The following is a 12,332-nucleotide window of genomic DNA, read 5'->3' as shown; positions in this document are numbered from 1 at the left end:
TGGAAACAATAAAATTCTTTGCATATTAATCTCTAAAATTCTCAGGACGCAAAGGAGATTTTTGTACTTCTGCAGTCAAAAATCCAACTAGCAAATGTTATTAAAAGGTATAAGCGTTCATGAGCTGCAGCTCACTTCATCAGATGTATAGCATGGCTGTAAAAGCAAATCTGTGACATATGTGTCAAAGCTGACACACCACTATTTATGGCAGTGTTCACCAACTTCTGACAACAATTTTCATCCTCACATAATTTTCGAAGACTGTGCAGCCCCTGGAGCCTCAGAAAATTGTACAAGAATGGGGTGTCCTTTCACATAATTTTTGAAGGCTGCAGAAGCCACACAAGAGCATTCTCCAAAGCCGCTTCATGAAAAAGGACTTGTATGACAAAGGCTGTTAACAGAAAGACCACCGCCTAAAAGGTAAGCAGTGTGGTAGATCCTGGGCAATCATACCATTCCCCAAAGTTCATGCACCTTTTTGAGTAGCGGTGATGATGCTAGGACTGAAATCAAGGTCCTCCTGGCCCAGCCTCAGAGCTGCTGCTGAGTGCCACTGTTAAGGGTGGCCTAAAGGGAGAAAGAGAATTTTCTCTTTTGTTGTGGGGGGCGGGGAGTGTGTGACATGCTAGCAGAGTCAAGTTAGGTATTTCCAAATTTGTGACATGCCAAGCCCAAAAGGGTCACCATCACTGGGGAGACTCATATATAATATAGACCGAGGTGGGGAAGAGGAAAGGTGGAGGGAAGGAAGAGGAAGACAATTTGCAAATGCAAACTGGAGTATGCAAAAAACAAAATACTTGTAGGCACATTCATTAAGAATAGTGTGCTGAAAACTATTGTGCTTGTTGAGATCTTTTAAAATTGCCTGAAACTTTTTGATGGAACAAATGGAATTCCATTTACTAAGCGACATGCTTGTTAAGTGAAACATCACATGATCGTGACTTGCAATTTTACATCTGGATACACCATTGACTCTGCTTCTTGGAAGTTCGCTATAAAGTACGCAGATACTGATCATATAACTATGGGACAATGCAATAGTTGCAAGTGTGAGGTCCAGTCCTAAATTTACTTTTTCAGTGTTATTATAATTAGAAATGGTTGCTAAACAGGACCGTTGTTAAGTGAGGACTATATATATTCTAATCGTTCATCATAAACAATCAAATTAATTTTAGAATTATTACTTTGCCTGTGTAATATAAGACTAAGTTTAAAACAGACTTTTCCCTAAACAGATCCTCATTGAACTATCACCATTGTCATTCATCCTAAATAGTCCAGACGTTTTCTGTATTCTATAATCTTGTTCAAACCCATCTATTCAAGTTATCTAACTTTTTTTTTCAATATTCCATACCAATTCGTGTTTTGATGTTAGTCCTTAGCCTTAACCAGACCTGTATCTTCACTTCCTTATCTATATTAATAAGACAGAAATGTTAGATTAGGTCTTAAGAAACCAACCTGTCTTCACAGTATATTGTGGATAATCTGCATACCAGTCAAGCAGCAAATTTCCTGAATCATTTAAATCTGGGTTTAAATCTGCATAAAAGTGGCAAAAGCATGCTCTGATTTATTTATGAGGATAGATTACGGTACTCACAATCCTTTTGTTTGTGGTAGGAAGGAAAACAGATTTTAAAACAAAAAGGAGAAATTGCTAGAAGAGAGGCAAGAAAGAACTAGGCTTTGAAATTTGCCCTTGATTAAAAATTACAAGTTTTCTATGTTTTTAAAATATTTTTTTATTTTCAGTAATATAAACTCATCATACGGATTTGAGAAATGACTACTGTACAATGTTTAATTTTCATTGGCCAGTAAGCGTACAGGCTGTCAAATACCTATCTAAAATACTTGCCATATGCAACATTACTTGCTAGAGTACCAATCAATTTTGGCACATTTTGGACTTACTTGCAAAGTCCAGTCTTACCCCATGTATGCTAAAACCATATTATCAAGCTATGTTTTTGAGTTTGCAAGCATTGTACTATTTGCTCACATCTTATCAACTCAGAAATATATGAAGTGTGTCTACTTAGGGTACATAGTAGAGAAGACATGCTAAATAAAAATACAGATAGGAAATAATGTAAAGATTGTCCAGAAAATATAGCTTTGGCTTATGAAAGAAGGAATACTTATAAAAGATGAGACAATGAAAAAAGAAAGCTGCCACGGATAATCAATACGTACAATTAAATAAAATCTGATTTTACTGTCCCTGTTTTGAGTCCTGATATAAAACTTGAGTGTCAAACTTATTCTTTTTCCCCAAAGTTTGTTCCCTCTTTCTTTCACAGAATCCAGAGAAGCACCTCTAGCAGATAGCATATATCACATCAAAGGAGTAATCAATGAATCTAAGACTGTGTTCATATCATACATGACCAAAAATGGCTAAGTGGGAAATACTGTATGCTATATAAAAACATTACAGATCATTTTTCAGCTCTTGAATCCAGATCACTGTCCAGATCATCCCCATATGTTTTCCAACTGTTAAACAGATAACTAAGATTAGCAATTAATACAATATTTCCTTGGCACTGACCAAGTTCCCATTTTTCATTTTCAAAGAAATCCCTGGTTAACTTCACAGCAGAAATTTAACTCAAAATGTTAAGGTGATATTCAAACAATACAACTAGCTCCCATCATCAAAAGCAATAGAGTATTCCAGTCAAAACTAACCTGAAATAAAAATAGTGATAGACAAGAATTTTTAAAAAGTCACAATTCATTTTATAAATGTAGAATTTGTTAATACTGTCTCTGCTGAACTTATTTTCTTTCCTCAAAGTGTGGACTGTTTATTAATATCAACTTGATTTTAACTTACTTTTGGGGGGGCAGAAATATTTTCAGTCATTAAAGAGAAGCCAATCATAAAGCTAGGAATTTATTTTTAAAGAAAAGAAAAGAAAACCTTAGAGATGAGATTGATTCTTACTTGGATTTTTACCACAAAATCCTCTCTACAAAACACCTTTTAATTTTCAGCAAACCCAGAGCCATAGCCACATTTTTGAAAATACCTTTTATTAATGATTCCTATATTTGGCTAGTTTACAGCTTTCTGCAAATTAACACTATGCATCCAGTGTAACATTTCTCATTATATTCTATAACATCCATTCTATGGGATACTTTCTCCCCAACCATTTAGAATTTTCAAAGAGAAATAAAGGTATCCTGGCAGCATGATACAACAGATAATATTGATTAGCAAATAGCTTTTGACACAATCATCCAATGAAATGTATTAGCCAATTGAACACATACAAATGGATAACTTTTGTACCACATGATTTATGAAATTCACTGCTCCAAAATATGGTATGAATTAGATAAACATGGAAAATAGGTCTACAGCTATTAGGTGAGACAATTACAAATAATCCCCATGTTCAAACATAGCATGCAACAACAGATGTCACCTGCTACCTCCTAACAGGGCTGCCCGTCCTATGGGGCATGGGGAAATATCCTGCCTTCTTTCTGTGAGTAGGCTGCCCATAATGTATTTCTACTTTCCCTATGAGCTGAATATAGAGTCCTCAACCTATGACCACAATTGAGCCCAAAATTTCTGTTGCTAAATGAAACATTTGTTTAAGTGAGCTTTGCATCATTTTACAACCATTCTTGCCATGGTTGTTAATGAATTGTTAACAATTTGTTAAGTTAGTAACAAGTTGTTAACAAGTTGTTAAGTTAGTAACATGGCTGTTAAGTGAAACTGGCTTCCCCATCGACCTTCTTTGTCAGAAGGTTGCAAAATTGATACATAACTCCGAACGCAGCAACTATCATAAATACATGCCAGTTGCCAAGCATCTTAATTTTGATCTTGTGAGGATGGTGAAGCTGCTACAGTTGCAAGTGTGGAAAGCTGTCAAAAAGGTATTTAAAGGCCAGTGTTCTGACAGATGAGCACAATTCAAAGCGCATTGACAATGTCTCGAATGGTGATGAAACATTTGCAACCAGATTGCCAAACCCGGAGCTCAAACCACCACCACCAGCCCAACTACCAACCTGAGCTACTAATATTCAAACACATTTCAAACTGTCATATGCCATTTTCCCACTGCCATTGTAACTTCGAACAGGCACTAAACAAACTGTTGTAAATATGATTCTCACTACCATGTTAATGTGTTCACCGAAGGATAAAGAAAATCTCAAGCCATTTTTCAAGAACTTAAGAACTCACTTTAGTTGTACTTTCTTTGTATCATTTTGGAGACTGAAAGACAGAGGATGTTAAACTCTACAGATAGTACTCAACTAACAGTTCATTTAGTGACCATCTGAAGTTACAACAGCATTGAAGAGTGACTTATACTATTTTCACATTTATGACCATTGCAGCATCCCGTCACATGACTAAAAATCTGACACTTGGCAACTGATTCATATCTATGACAGTTGCAGTGTCCCAGTGTTATGTGATCACATTTTGCAATCTTCTGACAAGCAAAGGTAATGGGGAAGCCAGATTCATCTAACAACTGAAGTGATTCACTTAACAACTATGGCAAAACAGGCCGTAAAATGGAGCAAAACTCAACAGTGTCACTTAATAACAGGAATTTGGGGCTGATTTGTGGTTGTAAGTTGAGGACTGCCTGTATTGACTCTGAGCCTGTAATATGTCTCTTTTGCTGAAGCAGACTAAAATGTAATAGGGCTAAGAAGTAAATTCCTTGGAGAGAAAACCTTACCTTATTCCTTATGTTAGTTTGCACAAGTGCATATGAGTTTGTGCCATTAGCACTTATTGGGAATGCATAAAAATAAGTACATTCAGTATCTGTATTTCAGGCTAGTTCCTCTAAATAATTATCAGAACCATTCCCCTCTGAATAACTTTTTCCCCATCTCTTTATATCTCATACAGTTTAGACTCATAACTCTTCTGGAAGTCAAATAAATTTAGCTCATTCTGGATTCTTGCAGTATAATGGCCTGAAAATAGAGGTAGGAGGGAGGCACTTCTTTTAATTCAGGGAATCTAAGTCATAACCGAGCTTCCTCCCTTTAAACCAGGAAGAAGCTGTGACAACCCAGGCCGAACTGCAGCGGAATGGAGTGCGGAAAAGGGGGCGGCCACAGGACGAACAAGAGGTACAAACTCCGAAACGGGCTAGTAGAAAACAGCCTCCCAGCGGGTCACCCCCTTCTGAATCCCAGGAGCCGAAAGCCGGAAATCCTGTCAAGTTTCTCTCGCTTTCCCTATAAGCCCCCAATTGGGTTTCAGCTGGAGGGCTCCCCACAATTGGAGAGCCGCCTCACCTGCTCCAACGCCGCTTCCATTCCTTCTCCTCCTTCCTCGCGGCGACCGAGGTCGTTGGCTCATCCCGCAAGTCTTCGGAATAGAACGCTGCGGCGAAGCGGAGGCGTGGCCCCCCCCAAGTCGTTTTAACGGCATAAACGCCCACAACCCGCTCGCCAACTGAGACACGAGCGCCGGGCCTCAAGCTTCAGAATACCAGTGGCGCTCAATAGGGCGGGAGCTGCGTTTGGAAATCTCGCGATATGTCCTAAGAGAAGTCATAGACCTCCCAAATATGGCTATCGACGAGTCGGTTTCTGTGCGCTCCGGTCATCTTGAGTGTGGTAGAGTTAAATACACTCCGCCCATCTCTCTCTCTCTCTCTCTCTCCTCCGCCCCCCGCTAAATAGACATGAAATGCGGGGAAAACCTATACGTTGGTTTGTGGTTGAAAGTAGGGGAATATTAAAGATTCACTGAAAGAAGAAATGCCTGGTTCCATCACTTTGATGCCATTGTCCCTACCGGCCAGGGTTTCCTTAGAAAAATGAAACAGCAAAGGAATGTGTCAATGTGGGATCGGTGGGGTGCATCTCGGTATATGGATTACTATAAAAGGGGTACAACATGATTATCAACTCTTCGATTAAAAAAAATTCTGTTGAATCTTTTGAATCTTGTTTTCTGTAAAAAGTAATTAAGATTTATTTTTAAATTGAATTGTAATTAAGTCAGTTTATGACTTTAAAATATCACCGAATTCAGAGATTTATTTATTTTATTTATTTGTTTGTTTTTATAAATCACCCTTCTCCCGAGGGACTCGGGGCGGTGTACAGAGTAAGGTAGGCAAACATAATGAACAGTACTGAAAAACAATAAACAAAACAAAACAAACTGGGACCCCAATAAGAGCTATCAGGCCAGGCCGGACTCCTGGAATAGGTGAGTCTTCAAGTTGCGCCGGAAGGTGCGGAGGTCGGGGGCCATCCGGATTTCAGTTGGTAAGCAGTTCCAGAGGGCTGGCGCACCCACTGAGAATGCCCTCCCCCTGGGGGCCACCAGCCGACATTCCTTGAGCGGTGGCACCCTGAGGAGACCCTCTCTGTGGGAGCGCACAGGGCAGTGGGGTGTTGACATTGGCAGAAGGTGCTCCCGTAGGTAGTCCGGACCCATGCCATGTAGGGCTTTGTATGTCATTGTTAGCACCTTCAACTTCACCCGGAAGGCAACTGGAAGCCAGTGCAGCGCACAGAGGAGAGGTGTGATATGGGAGTATCGGGAAGCTCCCAAAAGTGTCCGTGCCGCTGCACTTTGCACCAGTTGAAGCTTCCGAGTGGATCTCAAGGGCAGCCCCATGTAGAGAGCGTTTCAGTAGTCTAGGCGAGAGGTCACAAGGGCATGGGTTACTGTACGTAAGGCATCCAGGTCCAGATAAGGCCGTAGTTGGCGCACCAGTCGAACCCGGGAGAAGGCCCCCTTGGTCACAGCTCCTATGTGATCTTCCAAGGAGAGCTGCGAGTCTAGGAGGACACCCAGGTTGCGGGCCCTATCAACAGGGGGTAGTAACTCATCCCCGATGTTAAGGGATGGGATGCTCTGAGTAACCTGGCTTGCCGGTACGTACAGCCATTCAGTCTTGTCCAGGTTCAGTTGAAGCCTGTTCCTCCCCATCCATTCCCGGACCGCTTTCAGGCAGCGGGACATCACATTGAGGGCATCACTGATGTTGTTTGGAGTTGAGATGAAAAGCTGGGTGTCATCAGCATACTGATGGTACCCTACTCCAAAGCTACGAATGATCTCACCCAGCGGTTTCATGTAGATGTTGAACAGGAGAGGCGAGAGGACCGACCCCTGAGGGACTCCGCAAACGAGTGGCCTCGGAGTCGACCTCTGTCCCCCTGCCAGCACCGACTGCGAGTGACCCTGGAGAAAGGAGGAGAACCAACGCAGAACCGTGCCTCCCAGTCCCCTGAGGCACCGCAGCAAGATACCATGGTCGATGGTATCGAAAGCCGCCGAAAGGTCTAATAAGACTAGGACAGAGGAATGGCCCCTGTCCCGGGCTCTCCAGAGATCATTCATCAGAGTGACCAATGCCGTCTCCGTGCTGTAGCCCGGCCTGAAGCCCGATTGGCACGGGTCTAGATAAACCGCTTCATCCAGGACCTGAGGAAGTTGGTGCGCCACCACGCTCTCAACAACCTTCGCAAGGAAGCGAAGATTGGAGACTGGACAAAAGTTATTCAATGAGGATGGGTCTAAGGTGGGCTTCTTGAGGAGAGGTCTCACCACCGCCTCCTTCAAGGCGGTGGGGAAGTGACCCTCACTCAGAGAAGCAGAGATGACCGCCAGGAACCAGCCTCGTGTCCCCTCTCGAGCCGCATAAGCCAGCCAGGAAGGGCACGGGTCCAGTAAGCATGTGGAGGAGCTCAACCTCCTCATAATCCTGTCCACTTCCTTAGGAGTCACAGGATCAAATTCCTCCCAGATGACGTCGACAAGACTGTCCATGTCTTGTTCTTCCAACTCAGCCCAGTTGGAGTCCAGGCCGGTTCGAATCCGAGCAATTTTATCCAGCAGATATTGACCGAATTCCTCGGCTCGGCCCTGCAAGGGTTCCTCCCTCACCTCTTGGTTCAGTAGGGAGCGAGTCACCCTGAACAAGGCAGCCGGGCGATTATCTGCGGACGCGATGAGGGTGGAAAAGTAGTTGGATTTTGCCACCCTTATCGCAGCGAGATAAGACCTGGTGAGGATTCTTAATCGCAATCGGTCGGATTCGGATCGACTGGATCTCCAACGGCTCTCTAGGCCCCGTCTCCGATGCTTCATCTCCCGGAGCTCCGCGGTGAACCATGGGGCTCGCTGGGATCTGCGCCGGGTCAGAGGCCGCAGGGGTACAACTCGGTCCAGAGCCTCCGTGGCTGCCTTTTCCCAGGCTTCCACTAAGGCATCCGCCGAGCTGTGAGCAGGGAGTGCATGTGCGTCCCCAAGCGCTGCCTGGAACCTATCAGGGTCCATTAGGCGCCTAGGGCGGTACCATCTGGTTGGCACCGTGCACCCACGGCGGGGAGTGGCAAAGGGGAAGTCTAGCCGTAGAAGGTGATGATCGGTCCATGACAGGGGCGTAACAATCGTGGCACCCCCACCGATATCATCACGCCACCGTCCAGACAAGAACACCAAGTCTGGGTTGTGGCCTCCCTCATGAGTCGGTCCAGAAATTATTTGCGACAGGTCCATGGCCGCCATGGAAGCCATGAACTCCCGAGCCAGTTCGGACGATCCTCCCAGGGACGGTAGGTTAAAGTCGCCCAAGACCATGAGTTTTGGGAATTCAACCACCAACCCTGAGAGGACATCGAGTAGCTCAGGCAGGGCTGCCGCTGCACGATTAGGTGGTAGGTACGCCAGCAGCAGGCCCAACTGCGCCCCTGGGCCATATCTCAGAAGGAGAGACTCACACCCGCTCATCTGAGGGACGGTGGTCTCTCGCGGGCTAAGGGACTCCCTGATGATAACTGCCACTCCCCCGCCCCTCCCATGGGTTCGAGGCTGGTGCAGCACCTGGAAACCTGGCGGACAGAGGTCAACCAGGGGGACACCACCCTCTGAGCCCAGCCAGGTTTCCGTGATGCAAGCCAGGTCCGCGTGCTCGCTCTCCACTAGGTCACGAACGAGGTGAGCCTTGTTAGCTACGGACCTGGCATTCAGGTAGACCAGCCTTAGCATAGGAGGCTGCACACCTTTGCTCCCGGGTCCTCCGGGGAAGTACAGAGGGTCGGAGCGTCTCACCGCTTGCACAGAGCGGAGATGACACTCCCGGTGATGATACGGCCCTCTGTTTGTGCACCTTCTGCCATTCCCCACCTGTTCTGAACCAGCCTGCTACCGGCCTTGCAATAAGGCAAACCCCTGTTCAAACAGTAGAGACTGGAGAGCGTCTAAGGCTGGAAAGCGTCTGCCAAGATTTATTACCCAAATAACAGAACAAGAAACAAAAACACTGGAACTTGAATCCTCAAACGGAAGGGTTGCTTTCAGCAACCAGCCCTTCCCCAAACACTCCTTTTATTTAGAGTTCAGGGCGTGGCCTCCCTGTGCCTCCTCCCGAGGAGTCCCACAGCCTTTCTCTGTTTGGTCCTGCTCGACTGCCTCCTGCGTCGGGCGTCCTTGAACAGGGCCAGCTGTGGGTCATCATCCTCCGCACTATCGGGCTCACGCAGCTGAGAAGAGGGCCCCGGCTGGGGGCTCTGCGAAGCCTCCAAGCCATCATCAGCCGGTTCGTCTTCCACACACTACTCCTCCCCCTCATCTGAGTCATCCGAGACATCTGAGCTGGCTGCCGGACCCACAGGCTGGCCCTGAGTCACAACACTATCCCGCACCGCAGGGCCCTTCCCCCGGGGCTGCCGATCCGGATGCGGTCGGGATGGGAATTGTTCGTGAAAAGCAGTCACCAACGCAGGGGCATGAACGGCGGTCGCGTCTTCCCATGTGAAGTCCTCCGGCCCGTACCCTTTCCACTCGATCAGGTACTGGAAGCGACCTTTCAGCCAACGGGAATCCCTGATGCTGGCGACCTCGTACTCAGGGGTGCTGCCTCCATCACGAGGTCCTGATGGGGGAGGTTCCGCTTGGCGAAGTGGACAAGCCGGTTGTTCGGGGACCAACAAGGACCGATGGAAGACGGGGTGCATGCGCAGGGAACGTGGCAGAGTTAAACGATAGGCGACCGGATTGATGACAGCCTCGACTGGGAACGGTCCAAGGTAACGGTGGTCCAGCTTCCTCGCCGGCCGTGTGGATGGTAGGTTCCTGGTGGACAGCCAGACCCGATCCCCCACCGATAGTGGAGGCGTATCCCTTCTCGACCGATCGGCGAACCTCTTGTAGTCGGCCTTGGCCTTCTCCAGCTGCCGTCGCACCAACCGATGGATCGCCTGTAACTCCGCCATGAATTCGTTCGCTGCCGGCTCCGGTGAGTCCACGGGAGAAAGGGGGAAAAACCGGGGGTGATAACCCACGTTGGCCAAGAACGGTGTCATCTGCGTGGAGGTGTGCTGCGAGTTGTTAAAAGCAAACTCGGCTATGGCCAAATACTCCACCCAATTGTCCTGCTGCAGGTTGACGTAGCAGCGCAGATACTGCTCTAAGATACCGATGACCTTCTCGGTACCCCCGTCAGTTTGAGGATGATGCGCGGACGAGAGGCAAACCTTAATGTCCAACGCCCGCATAAACTCCTGCCAGAAGCGGGCTGTAAACTGGGCCCCCCTATCGGAGACGACTCTATCGGGAAGGCCGTGCAGCCGGAACACCTGTTGGATGAACATGCAACTAGTGGCGCGAGCTGACGGTAAGCCACGACAGGGGATGAAGTGCGCCATCTTGGTCAACATGTCCACCACCACAAACACTGTCGTGAAGCCGGAGGATGGGGGTAGATCCGTCAGAAAGTCCATGGACACAGCCCCCCAGGGTCTCTTGGGTGTTGGCAAAGGCTGCAGTAAACCAGGCGGGGCCCCTGTCGCTGACTTGGCCTGCCTGCATGGGATGCAGGAGGTGACATAAGACTGGACATCGTGTCGGATTCGGGGCCACCAGAAGGTACGGGAGACCAGGTTCAGAGTCTTGAACAGGCCAAAATGCCCCGCAGCCGGGTTATCATGACACTGGCTGAGGACGAGTCCCCTGAGTGGCCCTCCCGGAACATAGAGCCGGTCACGATAATACAGAAGTCCATCCGTGACCGACCAAGGCGAATCTGGCCCCACCTCTTCCTTCCGCTGAGCCACCCACGCCTCCTGCTGCTGCGCCTCCCGGATCCGAGCCCGTATATCAACCGGCTCCCGCACCGCAGCAAAAGACTCGACGGGGATCACTGTCCTGGGCAGAAGCTTGTCTTCCATTCGGGTGTATTCGGGCTTCCTGGACAGAGCATCCGCTCTCTGGTTGTGCCCGCTTGGTATGTACCGCACCCGGAAGTCAAACCTCGCAAAGAAAAGGGACCACCGGATCTGGCGTTGGTTCAAATTCCGAGCGGTCTGCAGGCTTTCCAGATTCTTGTGGTCCGTCCGGACCTCGATTTGATGCCGCGCCCCCTCCAGATGATGCCTCCAAGCCTCGAACGCCGCCTTGATGGCCAGCAGCTCCTTCTCCCAGATGGTATAGTTGCGCTCCGAGGGGTTCAATTTCCGAGAGTGATACGCGCAAGGGAAAAGGGTACCGCTGGGCGTCGTTGCCTGGAGTAACACGGCCCCAATGGCAATGTCGGAGGCGTCCGCCTCCACGACAAACGGCCGTTGCGGGTCGGGATGCTTCAAGATGGGCTCCTTCATGAGGGCGTCCTTCAAAGCCTGGAATGCCTGTTGTTCGGGGGCGTTCCACTGGAACCGAGTCTTCTTCTGCAGGAGCCGGGTGAGGGGGGCTGTCAAGGCAGCAAAGCCAGGGATGAATGTTTGATAGTAGTTGGCAAATCCAATAAGTCGCTGAACATCCTTCACGCGACGCGGGGGATGCCAACTCTGCAACGACTCAACTTTACTCGGCTCCATGGCGATGCCCTCAGGAGAAATGCGGTGACCCAGGAAATCGATGGTCACCTGGTAGAACTGGCACTTCTCCAACTTGGCAAACAGCCGATGTTCCCGGAGGCGCTGCAGGACCTGACAGAGATGCTGATGATGCGCTTCACGCGACGGGGAGTAAATCAGGATGTCGTCCAGGTAAATCACGACAAACTGGTCCAACAGATCTCGAAAGATGTCGTTCATAAAATGCTGAAACACAGCGGGGGCGTTGGTCAGGCCAAACGGCATCACCGTGTACTCGAAATGTCCATAGCGAGTACCAAACTCCGTCTTCCACTCATCACCCGGCCGAACCCTGACGAGGTTGTAAGCTCCACGCAGGTCCAGTTTCGTGAAGATCTTAGCCTCCCGGAGTCGGTCCAAGAGCTCGGGGATGAGGGGCAGCGGGTAGCGGTTACGCACCGTGATGGCGTTGAGTTTCCGGTAGTCAC

General features: G+C 48.0%; 1 protein-coding gene across 1 annotated transcript in view; it reads right to left on the bottom strand.

The window, feature by feature from the left end:
- LOC310638898 (centrosome-associated protein 350-like) overlaps positions 1-5,512 on the bottom strand; it is a 101,198-nt gene extending 95,686 nt beyond the window's left edge. Inside the window, exon 1 of the mRNA XM_083360260.1 lies at positions 5,323-5,512. The gene's annotated coding sequence lies outside the window, so the exon portion shown is untranslated. The remainder of the gene's footprint in view (positions 1-5,322) is intronic.
- Between the last annotated feature and the right edge of the window lie 6,820 nt (positions 5,513-12,332).

The sequence above is a fragment of the Vipera ursinii genome (assembly GCF_947247035.1).
Source record: "Vipera ursinii genome assembly, chromosome: 3".
NCBI lineage: Eukaryota > Metazoa > Chordata > Lepidosauria > Squamata > Viperidae > Vipera > Vipera ursinii.
The sequence above is the reverse complement of the archived record's forward strand: the minus strand, read 5'-3'. Positions and strand labels throughout refer to the sequence as shown.